General features: G+C 39.7%; 1 long non-coding RNA gene across 3 annotated transcripts in view; it reads left to right on the forward strand.

Moving 5' to 3' along the window:
* Positions 1–20,549, forward strand: part of LOC109285188 (uncharacterized) — a 125,235-nt gene that overhangs the window by 34,487 nt on the left and 70,199 nt on the right. For 2 of the 3 annotated variants that reach the window (XR_002092846.2, XR_009460642.1), the window contains exons 1-2: positions 4,079–4,136; positions 6,195–6,340. This is a non-coding gene — a long non-coding RNA (uncharacterized LOC109285188). Of the gene's footprint in view, positions 1–4,078; positions 4,137–6,194; positions 6,341–20,549 lie in introns of those variants that run through there. The other variant, XR_009460643.1, reaches the window with a different exon arrangement.

Below are 20,549 nucleotides of genomic sequence, written 5' to 3' on the forward strand. Positions count from 1 at the left end.
AATAAAATAGGGGTTTTTTTACCATTCAATTCAATGGGCTTTGGACCATATTAATTAGAAAGCACGTTAGGAAGATATATTCTACTATTTGTGATAAGTTGAAAGATCCACTTTCACTTGAAAATGGTAATTACAAAATTGTGCTCAGTCTTCAAAAGAAAACCCAAGAAAACTGACAATAAAGACCACGGAATAGTAAAAGCACTAGAAGCTGTATTTAAAATGTAGTTCAAGAAGGACTGATAGCCTTCAGTTCAAGTAAACAGGAGTGAATTTAAATTATTTTAGAACTTCTTGTTTCTGCAGCTGAGTCGTTACATTGAGAGGCTTAGGTGCATATGCTTGTTTTGGGTTAGGATGATTAGTATCTGCCAAAATTGACTGTGTGTAAAATAAATCATATCTATTGCCTCTTTACTGTGGCTAATTTAAATGTCTTTTGTTCATTCATTACAATACATTTTCTACAAACTCATCAAGGCATAACTTAAAAACAAACAAACAAAAAACAAATCCTGATCTGGAATCAGTTGTGACATTAAAGTGATATTCAGCCCTTTAATTTGGTCTAAGCTACAGCTGAGTCCAATTTTGTCTGTTTATTGGAGTAAATTAAAAGAACATACAGTGTCTTACACTCATCATGATACAAAGGGCTACTCAGTACTTAAAGTATAGTTGTCAAGAGAAGTAATTCTAACATAAACAGTATTGCAGATATAAAATAACTGGGTGATCAGCAAACCTAGTTAATGTCTGGGTAAAGAGTGCAATAGAAACTTTCCAACCTCCACCTATTTTGGATGCCACTCAGTCAATTTCCAAATGTTTAAATTCTGACCATGCATGATCTGCATGGCTTTTCACATCAGACTTCAGCAAGTTGGAGCCTGAATACTTTGCTGAGTACATGGTTTCAGCTGAGTTTAGATAGGCTATTTGGAGTCGGCTCCCTTTTTATTAACTGGTATCTCACAAGCACCATTCACTTGAATGAAGTTCATTCACAGTAGGTCTTACCTCCCCTTTCTTAGCTCTTTTAATAGCATTTAAATAGTCTAGGCTGTTAATGCACAAATTGTAAAAATTAGAGCAGAACAGAAATGTTTGAATGTATTGAAAACTACTTTCAATTATGAAAACAAATATTTTTTATTTATTCTGTTTTTTTCTTTGAAAAGTTGATGCAAAGAATAGTTTCACACAAGCTATCTCTTCTTTGACTAGTTCTAGATGTAAGTCAATTGTCATATACATTATGTCCCAAACAGTGTGAATAAAAAAGGTCATGTTTAACAGAGCCATCTTTTCAGTTCTGACAACCTTTACTATGTGGGTTGCCTTTCATATTTTTAATAGTTATCCCTGCAAATCTGAGAGCTAAGGACTTAATTTAATTTTCAATGAAAATATAATTAACAGTATGCTCAAGTCAAAATGTATGCTATTGGTTTTGCCTAATTTTTGGAGGGTAAAGCACTGGGAATTTATGAATCATGTGAGTGTTCCCAAATTGGATTTTTTTGCCCCCAAAATAATAGTTTCAACAGAAAAATGTCAGTTAGCATTAAAACTAACTTCTAATGATCCTCTTTCTCTTTGGCCTCCACATTTGGGATTCCCCTGTATTTTATGTGGCTAGGACCTGTACTTTTGGAAAAGGAGACTAAGAATTCTATTATGTTTTCCTTGTAACAGTCTAAATAACCATGTTTTACAACCAGAGACAAGTGTGACCTGTGAGGTACCATGGTTTTGTTACAATGTGTCACTCTCAAAATGCTCTGTTATATTTTATGACTCATGAGCCCTAAAAGAGTCCTCTTTGTTTACAGATATCTAAACTTGTTCTGACATGAGAAAGAGGTTAAGGTGTCATGTAGTACAGAGAGAGTGTGATTTATGACAAAATCCAAAAAAGCCACTGTGTCTGTAAATCACAGCTTTATAAAATACTTTTCTGTTCTTCAAAGGCTTTTGTGAACACAAAAGGAACTATACAAAATGCTTTTAAGTTCTTTTTTTTGCCCTGACTAGGGGACATTCAATATGACTTTTACTAACAATAATTTTGTAGTTCTATAATGCTCCATGCAAAAACTTTCAATGCTTTACAAACACTAATGAATTAAGATGTAGATACAATCTGAAAAGTGGCTAAACATGGCAATGCCTTTCTCAGCTGATCTATTCTTGGTGACATTCAATTTCTAGCAATTTAATGTTTTTACAGTTGCATATGTATTTTTACTCCTGATAGCATTTCAGAGACAGTATCACTCTGCGGGATAAGTTACATTCTCTTTCTGTTTTGTGTGTCCTCAATAGTATTTTTGCTTAAGTTCTAAATGTATTTCTAGTTGGATACATTTTAACTGTGAGACTCCTAGTTGGTCTGCCTAATTTTTGGATGGATCTCCCAGGAATAGGAACAGTGTTGGCTTTCTTATTCTTCACTGCAGGCAAGAGAGAGACAGGCTTAGTTGTTCAGTTATATAAATGGAATACAGGACAATGGAAAAGTTGGTGTGAGTTAATGCACTGTTAAAAGAAATCTTAGGAGTAGTGAGTTCTGTATCTATGGAACCAGTCAGGTTAGTAGTCATTTGTAATATACCTGGTATGGTAGTAATTTCCAAAGATCCTCCTCAGAAGTTTGCCTCTTTATTTAGAAATGTTTACTGACCAACGGTTTCACTGTTTTAGGGGAATCCATCAGATCTGTAGTTGTGGGAAGAGAAACTCCCCTTCAGTCTCTAGGAGCCAAGTCCATATCAGGTTTAAATTAGGATAGGGATAAGAGTCCAGGGGCATGCCTACATGTGTAATTAATGCAAAGCAATACACTCCAGAGTTTATTGCTCTGGAGTTTATTGCTCCTGGGTGCACCATTTGAACGTGCGCCTGGGAGCAATAAAGTCCAAAGCAATAAACTCTGGAGTTTATTGCTATTTGAATGTTCGCCCAGGAGTGTAGCATCTTGAGATGGGTTGGAGCAGGCCCAGCTGGTGGGGAATCTGGGGGGTCAGCCTGCTAGCCTGGGGCTGCTCCTCCCAGCTCAGCATGTTGTGGAGAGGCTGGCTGGGGCATAAGGCAGCCCCCGCACTGAAGGACCCTCATGCCCCAGCCAGCAAATTGGAGATTTGGTCCAATTTGGTGGCTGAATCTCTGAATCCAAATCGAATCAAAGGATCCTTTAATTTCTCTGAATCGAATCAGAACCCTCCGAATCAATTTGGAGAAATTCTGAAAGATTTGGAGATTTGGACATAGAGACAGCTTTAAATGTTTTTTCTACATACCTCTAGGTAGCAGGGCTCTCATGAGTGCTGCAGTGCTGGCGTGCATGGAGTTTCCCACAGAAGCATGGGGGGCTCTTCAGCACGCTTGGCAACAAACTCGGAAGTGGACCAGAAGTACTTCCAGTCCACTTCTGGTCTGCCGGGGAGCATGCCGGGGGTCCCCCCTGCATCCCTTGGCTTGGTGACTGGTACCTTCTGGGTCTGGGGGGGCACCCGGGATCCCCTTGCAGCTGATCACCAAGCCAGGGAGTCTCAGGGGGGCTCCGCAGCGTGCTTCCTGCCAGACCCAGAAGTAGGCCAGAAGTACTTTTGGTCCACTTCTGGGCTCACTGGTGAGCATGTGGAGGGCCCCCCCACACTACTGTGGGATACTCCATGCGCCCCAGCATTGCAGCACTCACAAGCCATGCCTGCTACCTCAAGGTATGTAGAAAAAACTGTTGAAGCTGTGTCTATGTCTGAATCGCTGATTCTCTGAATTAGCATCGAATCTTTAGATTCGGATTTGGATGAATCAAATCGGGGACAGTGATCTGAATCAATTAATTGAGTGACTGTCCCTGATTTGGGCCGAATCTGAATCAGATAAGGCCTGCTTTGCACACCCCCAGTATCTACACATGTGCTGCTGTGGAGTTGTTTACTGTGAAGTTTTTAAAATTAGTTTATTCCTGCCTAATGACATTACACATGTAGATACTAAGATGTTTACTGCACAGCTAATTATGTAGAATTCAAGCCCCTAATCTTTAGTGAACTTCTCTTATGTCCTTTTCAGCTGCTCCCTAGATTCAAATTTGAAAGGATTGTCTCCCTCTTCAAGTGAAACTTTCAGTAAGTTTTGATTAATTTGCAGTTGCAAATACCTCTTGTCAGATTTTCTCTTTGGAAAATGTGTAAAGCTCTCATTAGTTGATTATCAGTGATCAAAAAGCTGACTCATCACCAAGGATCCTAGTTGTCTCTGTTTAAAAATCACACATTCTCTGATACCACCCTCCTCACCACAAATTCTCTGATTTAAAACCCCCCAAATTTGTGATTAAAATGAAACACTACTATATATATAGGTATCAGTTGAACACAATGCTTTATGCTATATTAGCATTTTAAAGAAATTTGGAAGCTTACCTGTGCCTGAATCACTATAATAAAATAAATTATAAATACCTATACATTTTGGCATTTGATTTGGGGTTTTTATCATGGAAAATCAGAGCTCCCCCTGCCCACTTTGCATACCAGGATAAGGGTCCAGCTGTGGCTGTCCTCCACCACTGCTTTGTGGTGCTGAGCAGCCCTGGCATGCTGGTGCCCTGCCCATGCCATTGCCCCTCACTCCCAAGCCACAGCCCTGCTGGTGCTCCTAACTTCTTAGTAACAGTCCCAAGCCCTGCTGGTTCCCCTCACTCCCCATCCGCAGTCCCCCACCCTCCCAGCCCTGCTGGAGGGGGTCCCCAGCTGCCATGACTATGGATCCATAGGGCCAGGGACCTAGGTCTGGAGCCCCCTGCCCACTGCAGCAGTACCCAAACCCTGGCTGTCTGTTGTGGGAGGCAGCAGCTGCAGGGGCAGAGCAGAGCATTCCCCTCCCACACAGGTGGCATGGCCAGAGTGGAGCCTGTATGTGGGGGGAGGGGTTGCAGGCTCCACACCTTGCTGCCCTGCCCCAGGGCCTAGCTCTACTGTGCATTCTGGCCCCAGGCCGCAAGCCCCATGCTTCACAACAGCTGGGCATCAGCCCCAACCCCAGCCCTGCCCAAGTCTCTCCCTCACTATGGGGACCTCAATTCATGCCTCCAAACAAACTTATCGGAGGGAAGCTGGTCTCCAGGCTTCCTGGTGGCTGTGTGCATGTTGGATTTTCAGTGACTGGATACTTTAGGAATTGGTAATTATTAGTTATAGAAAAGTAGAGCTGGAAGGAACCTCCAGAGGTCAGTTTAGCTCAACCCCCTGCTTGAGGCAGAATCATCCCTATCCCAATCATTCCAGAGAAACCATAATCTAAAATCTACATAAGACTGCCATCAACCCTGAAACAACATAGACCTAACACCCTAGGCTGCCACAGATACAACAGGGGAACTATGGCAGCCAATGTCCTGCTTCTATGAAATGTTGTCAATATGCACCCAACAGGTCCTGGGATTCTGTTGTCATTAACTGGCTGAGGTTTTTTGCAATTTTGCTTTTGTTTTGTGTTTGAAGTTCCTTTTCTCATGCTCTTTGCATTGTCCAAAAGGCTTCTTTATCTTCCTTACTGCATCAGCTACAGGCATCATGGGCTAATGTGAGATTTAGGCTTAGGTTTGGGGTTTTGAAAATTTTTTTTCACTTGCAGCTGTGCAAGAAAACAAAAATATGATTTGAATGAACCCAAACCAAATAATAAGGGTCTAAAATATATTTTTTATAAATTCCGTGATGCATGGGCTGATTCATGATTTTTAAATGCTTAGGAGTTATCAATCTCCCTTGCCTCTCCCAGGCTCATTGGACATTTTTACACATGCTCCTGAAGGTGGAAGGCAGCACTCTCAAGCCATACTAATTAAAGTGCCTTCGTGTCTCGTGTATCAGGATCTCTTCATTTAAAAGGGCAGTGGAGGCACTTGAACTAAAGCTCATTTGACGAGCTTTAGATGAAGCATTCCTTCTACCATTTTTAAGTGTGGGAATGCTGATACAGGAGATGCAGGAGGCTGCTGGATTACAGTAATTGCTATGCTTTAGCAGACTCAATTAATCGAGTTTGCTCTGACACACTAGAATTCCAGTGCAATGGAGCAGCCTCTGTGCTCATGTATAGGCACCCATTTAGTCCATTCTTCTCTCTTTCTTGCAGTCTCCAACCCCATTCCTGATAACATATTCTCTTTTTTCCCCCAGAAGCTTTCCATATACTGTAGAATCTACCAGGTTGATAGTCTAAATACAGCAGTATGAGCCCACAAGTAATACGAGATCCTTCTGGAAGAGCTCCTGTCTCACTGAAACAGAGCAAGAGACTGATGGCAAATCTATCTCCCCTTTAGGTAAGTAATACGTATACAGTTAAAGTTAGCCATGCCAGTGGTACTTAGGCTATTTATGTATATTTCTCATCCATTAAACTCCTCCTTTCCTTCTGTGCAGCTTGCCTTGCCTTGCCTTGCCTTCCTAAGCATGCTCACAAGGGATTTACTCTAGCTACTTATGCACTGTTACAAGGTTGTAATTCTGTTCTGCTCAGAAAGGCATGTAGTTGTGTGTCAGGCAGCTACTAATGTTAATTACAGGGGGGGAAAATGACTAGTGGCTTTGATACCAAATGAGGAGGTGGTGGGGTGGCTGTCTATCCATTTTGTTTTATGACTATAAAATGTGAAATGCATCCTCCTAGACTGGTGCCAGACTTTCAGAGACAAAGTAGGCTCTCTGACTTACTCCGTATCACGCATTCTTCTGTCTTGGTTGTCCAGTGGGCCAGCGTCAGCAGAAAAGTTGGAAGGGAATTGTAGCCCTGCCTTTTCCATGGTGTGAAAGATAGGACCTTGTTACACTTTTTAGTTACACAAATGATGATCAATGTTAGTGCTAGCATAGAGTTTGGAGCAGTCACAACTTTACTCGGCAAGTGCTTTTGAGTAAAAAGTAGAGAGGGTTCTTATTGAATTATTTTCTTATGGGATCCATAATCCACAGAAATGGCCTGAAATATCACCTACCTGTTTACAGTTTAGCAGTGTAAGTGTTCTTTACCTATATAAAGGTAGAGTTAGATTTGGGTCTGACTCCTCTTCTAGCCAGACAAACCACCTTGCTGTTCAGAATGCTTTATTGATTGACTGGTTTTTACCTTGATGGCCTGTTGTCCTCATGGTCCAATGAGCTAACTGAAGGACCAGATGAAACACTGAGACCCTTTCAGTGGAGTGGTGCTGTATAAGTGGACATTTACTGCACAATAGTGCTTGCTTTATCTTTTTATTTGTAGTATTTCCTGTACTTAGAACTGGTAATACTATAATCCCTTGGTGAATTTAAATAGTGACGCTTGTAAATATTGAATGATACTTGTCATCTTTAAATAGACAGAGAGACACTGTTTGAAAGTAAGAACACTTTGAAAATAGACCTCTGCAGGGGAAGTTCTTGTATTTGTTTGTCTATAAAATGCCTTTATACCCACTTGGGAAGCTGTGGAATTTCATCAGAAAACTCTGCTATGTGATGTATAAGATGTTTCATGATAGAGGCTATTTTATGATTACATTTAAAAAAAAAAATTCATGTGGCATGAAGCAGCTTTCATGTGCCTCTGACCTTCTGCATGTCATTTTATTACAGCAGTGATTGTTCTGTCTGTAATAACATTGTTCAGAATGATTCCATCCTCCCGTAAGTACTATATCTGTACTCCTCAGACAGAGTGCCTTGTCTGTGTCAGTTCAACTTTCAGCACTCATCTTATTTCTGTGTAGATGCCTTGAACTTGTCATCATTAGTGAAATAAATCCACATTCTTTGGCTCAACTAACGTTTTGTTAAGGAATTTTTTGCTCCTGTGCCTTTTACATTCCTCCTATCCAGCTGCATGTTTCTAAGTTTATTGCTGATTTCTTTGTTCTTGAGTCATATTTCTTTTTGCCCATCCTTTTGATATTTTTACAATAGAAGCATTTTTTGTTTTTCAATCTTTGCTTTCCTTGGGTCTACTTAAATGTCCACTGAAGGCAACGGGACCCTTTCTTTCAGCTTCAAGGAGGTTTCTATCAGGGCTTTTCTGAACATTTGTATTCTTAGGTGCTGTACCTATGAATTGTGCTTAGATGCTGCATTGACATGAAGCTTTATAAATGTCTCTTAGCTTCTGATTTTTCTGAAGCAAGAGATCATACACTTCATCCTATGGATGAAGTTTTCTTGCTATTTTGCTGGCTTGGAATTTACTTAAGTCTTCATGGTCAAATCAAGCTTGTGGCCTCTGTTGCCTAGTATGTATAAGGTCTCTGCTTACTTCCTTAATGAGGCTGTGGTTGGCTTCTTCAAGACTGGCTACATTGTGATGTCTTCAATCTTGGCACCTAAGATGAAGAAGTCTAGAGCATAATCAGCTGTGTGGAATAGCCAGAGATAACCTATAAGAGTTAAAGGTGAAGCACTTTTACATCTGCTCCCTTTTCAATATTTGTATAAATTTCTTCCAGTATGACAAGTCTGGGGTGGTTTTTCCATCACCCCTAACAACATATCAGTGAGAAGCTATTGGCATAAACTCTGTTAGTTTATACTCCAGTTTCTGTTGTGAAATGAATGGATTCGAATTAAGTTGTCTTACAAAGAGATGCCTCAGCTGATTTGAAAGCTGAGTTCAGTGCCACCATCCTTCCTGTCCTGTGTGGGTCTATGATAGTCTGACTGCCATGGGCCTATATTATCTGCTGGTGATCCTGTGCAATGTATCAATATTAGACATCTGCCATCTATGTTCTGATTCTTACTTCTTCTGCCCCGTTTTCTCCTTCCCAAACAGTTTCTTCCCATTAGAATGATGATAGGTAATGAAGTGGATTGTGCCATGAGATAATATAATATCAAAACAGCTCTCTGGTTCAAGGACAGTTTGTTGGATATGTTTTTTTAAAACTTGTTGGCATGTATAAGTGGACAGGACACTTGAAAGACAGGATTTGATTGTTTTAGACAGGTCATTGTTAAATTGAACCCTGTGTCCTGCATTGCTTTAAACTTAAGATTTTTTTACAGTCTCTCTGAAGAATAGATGTACATGGCTTCAGTATACTATTTACATTATTCATTAATAAATCATGCCAAACTGAGCTGTATGGGAAGATATGGATCCCAGTGATACTTTTGTCTATCTGTTCACATTTGTCTTTTAAATAAGCTAAACAGTAAAATAAAAGGAACTCCTACAAGTTTGTCCTTTCCTGTTTAGCCAATTGGGTTGACCAAATAGCTCATGCTGCAAAAGCTGCCATCTTTGAAGATTTTGGGGAAAGAAACAGAGCAGGCAAAGACAGTGGGGATTCAAAATGTGTTGTATATAAGCCACTAAGTATTACTTTTGACAGTTAAGAATATTTTATAGAACAGTGATTCTTAACCAGGGTGCCATGGGAAGCATTAGGTGTTCAAACATGTTTCACAAGATAAACCTAGCAATTTCAAATAGGAATTCAGCATGTTAAAAACATTCTGACCTATTGTGGTCTTCCTGAGGTCTTTGCAACAGAAGAATTGGTCTATTATTTTTCTGTAATGAAAAATGAGTGGAAAACTAAGAGCTGGCATTTCTGAGGGAAGCTCGGAGCCTAAAAAGGTTGAGAATCACTATTATAGAGGTAGAAAATTTGTATTTCTATAAATCTCTAGTGGTAGCCAGGCCTCCAAACAGTACCTTTTACATGAGCAGACCAAACTCAGTGTTTCACTCAACTTAAACGATGGAGATCCCAAAATATGTTTGTCTCAATTCCCTCCCTCCCCACAAAAAACCCCAAAATATAAAATGAGATTAAATTAAATTAATATATTTTAAAGCACAATATATTTTTAAAAGATCCTAAAGACAGCCATTGCAAAACCAAACAATTCAGAGTTGAGGTAATATCTAAAAGCAATTTAAACATGTTAAGATATGGATTCATTCAAATAGGACATCCAAACAACTTTAACTCTTTTCCAGAATATTGAACAATTATTATATGGCAATCATTAATTCACAGTAGCCACAAGCTAGATTAAGCTAGTTATTAAGAAAACAGCAAATTATTTCACTTTTCTTGATAGCACAGAGAAAACCCTCAAGACAGATTCTAATAGCACCCACTTAATAGACAGGACTTTCTTTTTCAATCCCCTTTTCATTCTTCTCCCAATTAAATGGTCCCTGTCCTCCGTGATCATTACACTGGTCCTGAAGATAGTGGAGTGGGTCAGTGAAAGCTGTCTTTGGAGGATCTTTGTGAGAAATTTTTATGCCACTACTACTTGTCTTCCCTCATAGGATACTGGTACAGCCCCAGTGATTATTCGGTTAGTTTCCATTCTTTTTTTTCCTTGAAGAATCCAGAGTAGCCAACAGTAAGAATAACTCAAAAATACCAACCCATCCCTGCTTTCTGAGATATAAGACAGACATCTGCCAAGGAAGCACACTAGGATAAAGGCACATACACATGTGCAGATCTAGGATTTTGAAAAGCAGGGTACATGTGGTGTGGCATATCACCACATATAACACAACACATTTTTCTCCAGTTAAACTAGAAGCTTTACTAATATGCTAGGGGGCTGGCACTGTAATATTCAGATTAAGATCATAGCAAAAACAGATATAATGATCAGAATGTGCACTAATTTGCTAGATTCTACATTAAGTTAAAAAAAATACAACGAACTAGGCAAAGATAGTTGAAATAGTCAAAAGATATTATCCTCCGCCCTACAGTAATTTATAATTAAATGAAAGTCTCTTTTTCAGATTTATTTAAAAATATCTAGCCTTCTTGAGCATCTTGTGAGTGCCTCCAATACCTCAGTGTTAGACATTTCTACACCTGAGTTAATATTACTACAGCTGAATTAAAGTTTTTAGGTCGAGCTTAAAGTAGTTTGAAGGACTATGAAACAGAAAAGAGACACTCCTGGCTAAGAGCTAATTTTCAGAAGAAAGGATAGTTTGAATCGTAGATCATAAAGACCATAAAAAAAGAAAGAGGGCTATTAAAATCTATGGAGAGGAGATTGATTAGCAGGTATCCAGGAAATGATAATGATGCCTGAAGTTAGTTTATTCTGTCATTACTGCCTGAATAGAAATGCTGCTGCCCCTCTCTGTAGTTGATTTTAAAATTTTGGTGGACCATCAAAGCGGGGTGCAACTGCACCAGCACCCTCACCCCCACTCCCCAAACAGATCTGCCCTTGCACATACATAAACCCTTTGCAATATAAAATCTAAAAGTTGCCTTTCATCTTGCTTATTTCTGTTCCTCCACTTGTTTATTTCCTTTTATATTTCATCCCTGTCTGACCTAGTCATGCATGGCCATATGCCTTTTCTCTTTTTCTTGCTTCTGTCTATAGCTTTGCAAACAAAGGAAACAGGATTTCCATTTCTCTCTTTCTGATTGATTCCATCCTACTCTCCTACTCCCCCAGTTTTTCAAGTATTATGCCAAATTCTTCCCACAGTCCACTCTCTTTTTTCTCTTCCCCTCACTTTCTCTCATTAGTGTCCATCATTCTTCTCTCCAACTCCTAACTCCCACCTGTGTGTTGTTTTAGAGTTGGAGAGATCAAGGTAGAAATCCCAAAGTTGTGGGAAATGTGAGGCAGAAAAGGCTATGTGGATTAGTGGAGAGTGTAGTGCACTACAGTGTGACTTGGAAGACCTAGGTCAAATTTGTCTTTGCCATTGGTTTGGTGGGTGACCTTGAGCAAGTCTTTATCTCTGTCTTAGTTTTCTCATCTGTAAAACGGGGATGATGATATTGCTGCCCTCTGTGCAGGTATTTTTCCATCTGCTAATGAAAAGGGCTAATTATTTTCTTATTGTGTGTAATTGCATTGTTTGGGGTTTGCATTGCATCCTCTTAGCAACCATCTGTCTCCTTTTTGCCACTTTCATTATGAAACAGCAGTTGGTCACCAACCTTCACTAGGGCATAAAAATCTTTGTATATCTCTGGATTCATCTGAAATATTTGAATGGGTTAGATTGCTATCCTTCTTCTTTGTATGTCAGTAATTGCCACCTGGATATTTTTTGTATCAGGGTACATTTGTACCCTATATTTGAGGCTTTGAACCAACAAAACACTTAAGCACAAGCTGAACTTGAAATATTCAAGCATTCCCTATGGCTGGAAACAGACATTTCTTTGTGCTATCATAAAATGTGTAAAGTGGCACAAAGGCTAAGCAAACAGATGTCCATGCCCCGTGTTGTGTCCTACATGCCCCAAATTAGTGGGCACAACCTAGGTGGTATAAAATCATGCCACATTTTTTGCAGTGGATGTCTTTTTGCTCTATGTTGGAAGAATGTAGGCAGACCTGAGCTCCTGGGAGCCTGATCCTGCATGCCCCAGGAATTCCCATTTCTGGGGTGCACTGGATCATGCTTCTGAAGCCTTGGGAGCACTTGTCTGGGATCCCCTGTTTGCAGAGGCATGCTCTGGCAGTCCCCTTGCATGGGATTCCCCAGATGCATATTACACTGCTGTGCCAAAACTGAAGTTATACCTCTGCAAGTGGGGGAACTGGTGTAAAGCCTGGGTTCCCCCATTTGCAGTTTTTCCACAGTCTAAAGTCCCAGATGAGGCAAAGGCCTGGTCCTATTGAACAACAGATTACATCTGTGTTACCCAATGAAGCAGAACAGCTGTGGCGGGAAACATCCTGGCACAGATGATACGCTTTATTTAGTAATTAGCTTAATACTGTGATCAACTTTTCAGTGGTGTTCTGTCTTTATTTTAGGCATTTTTGGAACTGGGGAGTCTTTCTGTCTGCTGTTTTGCTTTATTATTTAAACAGCATCAGTTTTTGATGGGCTTTACGGAGGTTGCACTTCTCTCTTGTTCTTTCTCAACCTTATTTTTCTGGTATCATGTTCTATTTCAATGCAGTGTTTTCCATGGTACTCAGGCTCTGAATTTTGTCTATTATTTGGTCCTTAAGATAAAAATTAAACAGGATGCTTTCTTTATTTCTAAAGGTAACTTTTATATTAATTACCATTAATGCCTAGCTGTTATATAGTTCCTTTTACTAGATCTCAAGGAAGGTCAATATTATCCCCAACTTACAGATAGAGAACCTGAGACTCAGAATGGTGAAATCCTCCAGAAATCTCTTGGGCTAAGTACAGACAGTCAAAAGCTCGAGGCTGAATGGATTCAATCTTCACAAATTAGTCTAAACTGCACAGATTGAACTGAAAGGCAAGTGAACAGACATTCACTTTTGATTCTGGAAATACAGCTACATGCCTGCAGTGACCCAGGCCAGAAGCCAGTGGGCTATAGAGCAGACTTCCCTGCCTAGCTGGAGTAGATAGCTTGGGCCAAGGCTAACCCACCCACCCTGTGAGGGGAGGTATGTGGGGAAGGTGCAAAGCATCCTGGGATGCCAGGGGACTGTGAGTTAGCCTGAATCTGAAGGGGATCTGGGTTGGAAATTCAATAAACTGATTTAACCTAAAAGTCTGATACTACATCCATCCAGGTTTATAGTAAACCGGTTTCATCCATTTTGAAAGTGGTTTATGTGCACTGAACTTCTGTTATGTTACGTATGTGAACCAGCTTCCAATCACTTACACCAGTTGATGTGTAATTTCTGTCCCTAGCCCAGTAGGGCAGTGACAGATCTACAGATAAACCCACCCCAGTGCTTGATTCTGTCAGTCACAAAGCACCTAAACTCACTTCCCACCTATCCCCACCTCTGTCATTTTCCCCTAGGCTTTCCTGCATGCCATTGAGTTGATTTCTATTCCTTTCAACCTTTTCCTGGTGTGACTATAAAAACTTTTAAATAATGCAGTTGTTGTAAATGGGATCTTTAATTGCACCTGCATTTCCCCATTACTGTGAAGCTCAAGTTTTGTTTTCATAAATCCTGTGAAAACAAACTTTTGCTTTAGTGTTTTTCCTAGATAAAGTGACTTAATTTAAAGTGGCATATACTTACAGTGATATTTAGGAGAAGAGAGAATTCTCTTACAAGAATAATTAAAAAGAGGTTGGTTTGGCTTGCTTAGCTTAGCAAAATGAAGGTTGAAAGGGGATATTATTACTTCTTGTATATATATTTGAGGGAGAGTAAAGAATATTTAACTTAAACAAATAGGCACAAGATCAAACAGCTACAAATGGGTCATGAATAAATTTAGAATTGAAATTAGGTGGTTTCTAATAATCAGAGGGATGAAGTTCTGAAATGGTCTTTCAGGAAAAAAATAATTGAGATCAGGGAAATTTTACTGTTTCAAGATGGAGCTCAAGATTTTAGAAGGGATACTATGACCAGATTAGGATATTCTTGGGGCAATAATCTGTTTATATGACATGTGGATTCATATCCGGTATCCTCATAACTGAGTTGAAAACAAACTTTGTTTTGGAGGTATCTAGTTATCTCATGCATCAGGACTTCTGGTTAGTGTAGAGGCTGAAATTATTTGCCCCCACACTCCCAAACCATTATTGTTTTAGCTCCTGTTGTATATGGTTTACATGTTTCTCTAAAGCATTGGGCCTTGGCTGCAGGTAAATATTCCTCTGTAGCAGAGAATTAGCATCTTCTGGAATCATCTAAGCATTTATTAAATTCAGAATTTCCTTGTCAATGCAGTGGTATACAACTGGCTCTGCCCTTATCTCTCTTGCATTCTACCTGTGACCAGATGTAGCAGTTCTTGGTTTTGTTGCCTTTCCATTGAAGTCAACAGAATTATGTTGGTTTAAAACCAGTGCAAAGCCCAGAGATATCACATTTGAGGAGATAGGAAATGTAATGAAATGAGTTGCTAATGGTGCTCGAAGGTGGAACTCATGAAGTAGGCAAATAATATCATTGTTTACCCTTTGTACAATTAATTGAGTAAAAAAGATTCTTTGCTTTGCCTTCAAGGATAATCTGTAGTACATGTCATGCTATTGCATTGTCTGCAATCCATGAAAAACCTGCTCAAAGAGAGAAATGATGGCTAGAAAATACGATTGGAGGTACAGGGAAAGTTTTGGAATATTTCCATGCTACGATCAATGGTCAAATCATTGGTCTGTCATAGATCTCTGATGAGGATGAATGAATTGAGACCTGAATGGAAGGAAAAAAGAAAAATTAACCCAGTTAATTTGCCCCAATTTACACAGAACCCTGTTAACATTTGAAAATATTATGATGATTATCCCTCATTCTTTATTTTTAGTTCCTCTGCATTTGTAGACTGATATAGGAACATTTCTAGTTTTATTCTACCAAGGCAAGAATTTCAGATTAATCTTCAAATGTATGCGCTAAGTACAGACAGCCAAAAGCCCAAGGCTGAATTGATTAAATCTTCACAGGTTAGTCTAAGCTGCGTGGATTGAATTGATAAGCAAGTGAACAGACATTCAGTGGCTACAGTGCCTACATTGGCCAGGCCAGAAGCTGGGGGAGGGGGGAGAAGGTGGTGGCGGAGGCACTAAAGCACACCTCCCTGCTCAGCTGAAACAGACAGCTTGAATCTGGAGGGGATCTGGGACAGAAGTTCAATAAATCAATTTAACCTAAATCAGTTAAGTCTGATACTACATCCATCCAGGTTTATCTTAATCCGGATGTAGTCATTTTAAAAGCAGCTCATGTGCGTGGAACTTCTGCTGCGTTATATATTTGAACAGGTTTCCAGTCACATATATGGTTTATGTGTAATTCCTGTATCTAGCCATAAGGTTCAGAATTCAACTTTCCTATTGGTGTAGGTCAGAACTTACATGATCAGACCCTTTGAAATTAATTGGACTATTTCTGTGGGTAATTATTACTCACTAGTTTGAGCAAGGTGTTCAAAATCTTGTAGAAACCAAGCCTAGTCCGTGAATCTTCAGAAGACCTCTCCATCATGCTGTCCTGTATAGAAGGATGCCCTGTCACTGCTCCTATCCATTACAGTGTGAATTTTTTCTAATCTCTGAACCATCTATCTACTTCTATTCATATTCCTACTTCTAAATCTGGTTCTTTATTGTAATCCTTATCATTGCAAAAATTTCTTGTGTTACCTAGTAATCAGACAGTAGAGGGCAGTATGAGAATGAGTAAGGTAGTCAAAGGGAAAACTCCACTGATCCCACAGTTTTAGGCACTGTAAAGTAGCTAAAATCAATAGTCAAAGTTGTTACAAGTCATTCTTGCACAGTGAACCTTATCAAGTCAGATTTGCTACTCACTGCATATTAAATATTTTTCCAAATGTTAACAGTATATTTTTAAGAGTTGATGGTGCAGGTTGAACTTCCAGTTCTAGGTCAGTTGAATGACTGACCTAAATAAGAAGGTTGTGCTACATCTGGGATTTCTGTCATTGAGATAAATTATATGAATCTGAGAGGCAGTCATATTGGAGTACAAAGGCAAAGGAATACATTTTTATGGAAAAATACTATCCAATTTAACATTTATGAAACTAATATAATTTATAGAAATTATTATTTTTTACTATAGACCATTGGCCCCCATTCTTTATGGGCTGGCAGCCTAACTTCTGATCATCTCACAATCCAATGTCTAATACGAGCTTAACTCTTCCAGTTGATTTTCACAGGCTCATTACAAACTTGATTTTAGAATTGATGTTATAGGCATTATTCCAAAATAGCCAGGATGTTAAATTCCACAGGTTGAAATAGAAAATAAATTGCTTTCTATAGAATTTTTTTTTTTTTTTTACAGAAAGTTAACTTGGAAATTTTAAAACAGTAATATAAGTTTTTACACAACTCTAGAAAAAAATATTGTGCTCTATTGAATTCCGTAACAAATTGAAGACATTCCAAAGAAAAGTCAGTTCTCAAGGGATTAGGAAACTTTCCAGTATAAAATGAAAGCCTGAGTGGTGGGGAAAATTTGTAACAATGATGTTTTCAAGTGGTTATGATAGTCTCTAAGGGTCTGCCTGTACCACTCAACTACAGTGTCAGGAAACTCTGTACTGACACATGCTACACTCATTCTGAGTGAGCTGTCTCCCAAATTGGAAGTAAAATAGTTGCCTTAGTGTGGTGCTACATAAATTCCAGTAAGCCCTGTTTCTCAGAGCCATGCCTTGCACAACATAGCATTGCACTAAGACAGCTTTTCATACTTCTGGCTTAGGAGATAAGCATGTATGAAGTAAGTGCAGCCTGTCTCAGTACAGCTCTGCCCGATATTGTAATCAAGTGGCATAGACATAAACCAAGATTATACAAGGCCAAATTTAAGGGCACCTATACATGTGCACAGGGACAACTCCTATGCACTGCGATTACAATGTGTCAGAGCAGACTTGATTAATTGAGTCTGCTGGAGCGTGTTAATTACCGTGTTCCAGCAGATTCCAGCTTCACATGTATCAGCGTCCCCACACTGAAAAATGGCAATGGGAGCACTTTTAGCTGAAGCTCATTTGATGAGCTTTATTTAAAGTGCCACTGCTGCCATTTTTCAGCATGGGGATGCTGATACATGTGATGCTCCAGGCACTTTAATTTGAGCAGTGTCAAGAGTCACTCTAATTAAATTGCCCTCCTCCCCATCCCACCTCTCTCACTGCAGTGACCCTACATAGATGCCCTTCCTCCCTGCTGCAGTGTGTGCCACAGCCCTGGCCTCATCCTGAGCAACCTGTGCCATACCATGCAGTGCCACATCACCCCCTGGGACAGGTGCAAGCCCAGTCTCTGGCTGCTGTTTCAGTTGGAATGAGATGGAGAGCAGGAGCTAAGCTGGAACCTGATTGGGGGTGGGGGCATAATTTAACTCCTTGCAGGCTGTATGCAGCCTGTGGTCTGTCCATTGGACAGACCACTTGCCTGTTATACACAAGTAGATTTCTCAGGTTTTTACTATTGCAGCCTGACAGGTCTCGTCTCACCTAACTTTATAGTCATTTAAAATTTTGCTGTAAAGATCACTTTTCTGCTCATGACTTGGATCTTGTTGCTCTATTCCATCTCTCTCTCTCTTTTTTGGCTTCCTGGTCTTTACTGTTATGAAGGTCCTTCATGGGCTATCCTGCTCTATCTGTCATCTCATGTCCTCTTGGATTCTCAGATCCTACCTGTGTTCTGTCAGTGTGCCCGCATTCACCACCCAGTCATTGCATTTTCAATTAAGCACCTTTGTGCTTTCCCCTCTAATGTCATTTTCTAATCTATTGATGGAAGGATCTCCCCATAAACATCAGCAGAGCTACCTTATACTCCCTTTCATATTCCTTCTTAAAAGTCTTCTGAACCCATCACAGCAGGGCTTGACCCATGATTGGGGAACCTATTGGCAGCCAAATACAAATAATCATAATGAACTTGTAAAGTATAATGACATCTTGACCTATAAAGATATTGTTGATTCCAAGTTGATTATGAAAGAATACTAGGGTGTGGAAGGAGGGCATTTTGATTTTAATGATGATGATGCTAAAAAGCTGTACATTATTTTTGTTAAATTAATATCTTTTAAATGTGAATAATACTACTTTTTTGAGTTCTAAAGCTTAAAATGAAAAAAAAATTACTTACTACTTCCTCTGTTAGCAGATATGGTGCTTGCTAAAACAAATCTTTATTGAAACACAGTAAAACGTAGTATAACTACTATTATAAGAAGTATATAGTAAATGTCAGACCAGTAGCTTATCTTGCCCCATATCCTATATCTGATGGCTGCCAATACTAGATACCTTAACAGGAAAAGGGAAGAAACCCTGTAATTATATAAAAAAAATTGTCCACAAAGAAAAGGAATATTTTGAAACACTGCAGAATTAGAGGGGGTTAGGGAAGAGTGACAAGAATGATCAGGGTTCTAGCAAATTCAAATGGAAGGAAAACAATTTTCCCCCACACATGCATTAAACGGTGAAACTCAGTGCAATAGTGTATGAACACAGCAAGTTTCAAAGTGAGAGTGGATTTTTGTTTGAACAATGAGAATATTCGGAATTAAAACAGCTACTGCAAACACAAATTTTGAAAAAGAAAACAAAATGTCAGACTTCAAGGCTTAAGTCAGTCTCCAATTATGAGGATTTAGAAATTCAATCCTAATCTCAGCAGTCTCTTTATTCTGTTCTTCTTTGCATTCAACATTGAATCTGTAACAGCCTTTCATTGCAATGAATTCCACAGGTTAATGGTGCAGTATGTAAACATAAAATGTAATTCCTTTTAGCATTTTTCTTAAATTTGCTGCCATCCTACTTCATTAAATGCCCCCTTTTCATTGCCATACAAATAAGGATGAAAACTATAACCTGATCCGTCTTCTATACTGGAATTAGAGGTACTGAGCAAAATTCTAGTGAAAGGCTCTTGCCATAATTTTTGCAAATTCATATAAAACAAATCACTGAATGGAGAGAGTGCAGTTTTGATGAAGTTCTGAAGACACACAAACAAAAAACCAGCAGAGCCTTGACTGACTGCCTACCAGTTTAGGAGCCTACCATGAGGACTACTTCAGAATTGGGGACTCCAGGTTTTTAAGAGTCTGTGGCTAATGGAAAGCTCCCATGTGGACTCTTCTAAAGCTAAAACTCCATTTTCTTTCACAAACCATTTTTTTTTAAAGTTTTAGATCAGTGGTATTTAATGTTTGTTTTGGCTGGTGGGCCACATAGACAGTGCCTGGTCCCTCTGCAGGCCAGATCTAGTCAGTGGACCAAATCTGGTGCTCAGGTAGGTGCTGCAGAGTCCCACCTGACTGCACAAAGTGGGGAGGGGGACAGCCAAGCCCCAATCCAGCCAGGCTGGGGAAGGAGGCTTGGCTTGGCCCCAACCTGGCCATGCAGGGAAGAAGAGAGAGGGCATGACCCAGCTAATCCAGCTGTGCTGGGGGAGGGGGCATGGCCACAGGGATGGGAAAGGGGTATGGTCCAGCTCTGAACCTGCCATGCAGGCAGAAGGGGTATGGCCCAGCTCCAACCTGGACAGGCAGGGGGAAGGGAGAATGGCCCATTGGTGGCAGGAACAGGTCTTGTTCAGCCCTTAACTTTTGAATTTGCTTGTCTATATTTTCCACATGTTACTAATCAACCACATATTTATCTTAAATACTGCCAGCCAGTTATAAACTGGTATGAAGCTGTGCTGCCTACAAGAAGGAAAGGCAAAGGACAGGAAAATGAAGCTGGCATGAAAGATGCTTCCAAGGCTTGGCTAAACTCATGACCCCTGTTCTTCTCTCCATTCTCCTCATAACATGTTTATAGACCTGGTTTGTTCTCGTATTGAATTTAGATTGTAAGTTCTTCAGAGCGGAGGCTGTGTCTGTGGTTGCTTATGAGAGCCCGTCCTTTGGTGCCTGAAAACTAATAATGGCAATATGTACCCATTATTTCAAAGGACAGACATGCAATTCCTTCTAGTATGAAATATGAGTGTATTCCAAAGGTTTATCTTAGTTTGTTTTCTTGTTATATTCCTTTTGGTGATATGAGACGTGGACAGATATCACTTTTAATAAAAATCTACTAAG

Source organism: Alligator mississippiensis, chromosome 3 (assembly GCF_030867095.1).
Source record: "Alligator mississippiensis isolate rAllMis1 chromosome 3, rAllMis1, whole genome shotgun sequence".
Lineage (NCBI taxonomy): Eukaryota > Metazoa > Chordata > Crocodylia > Alligatoridae > Alligator > Alligator mississippiensis.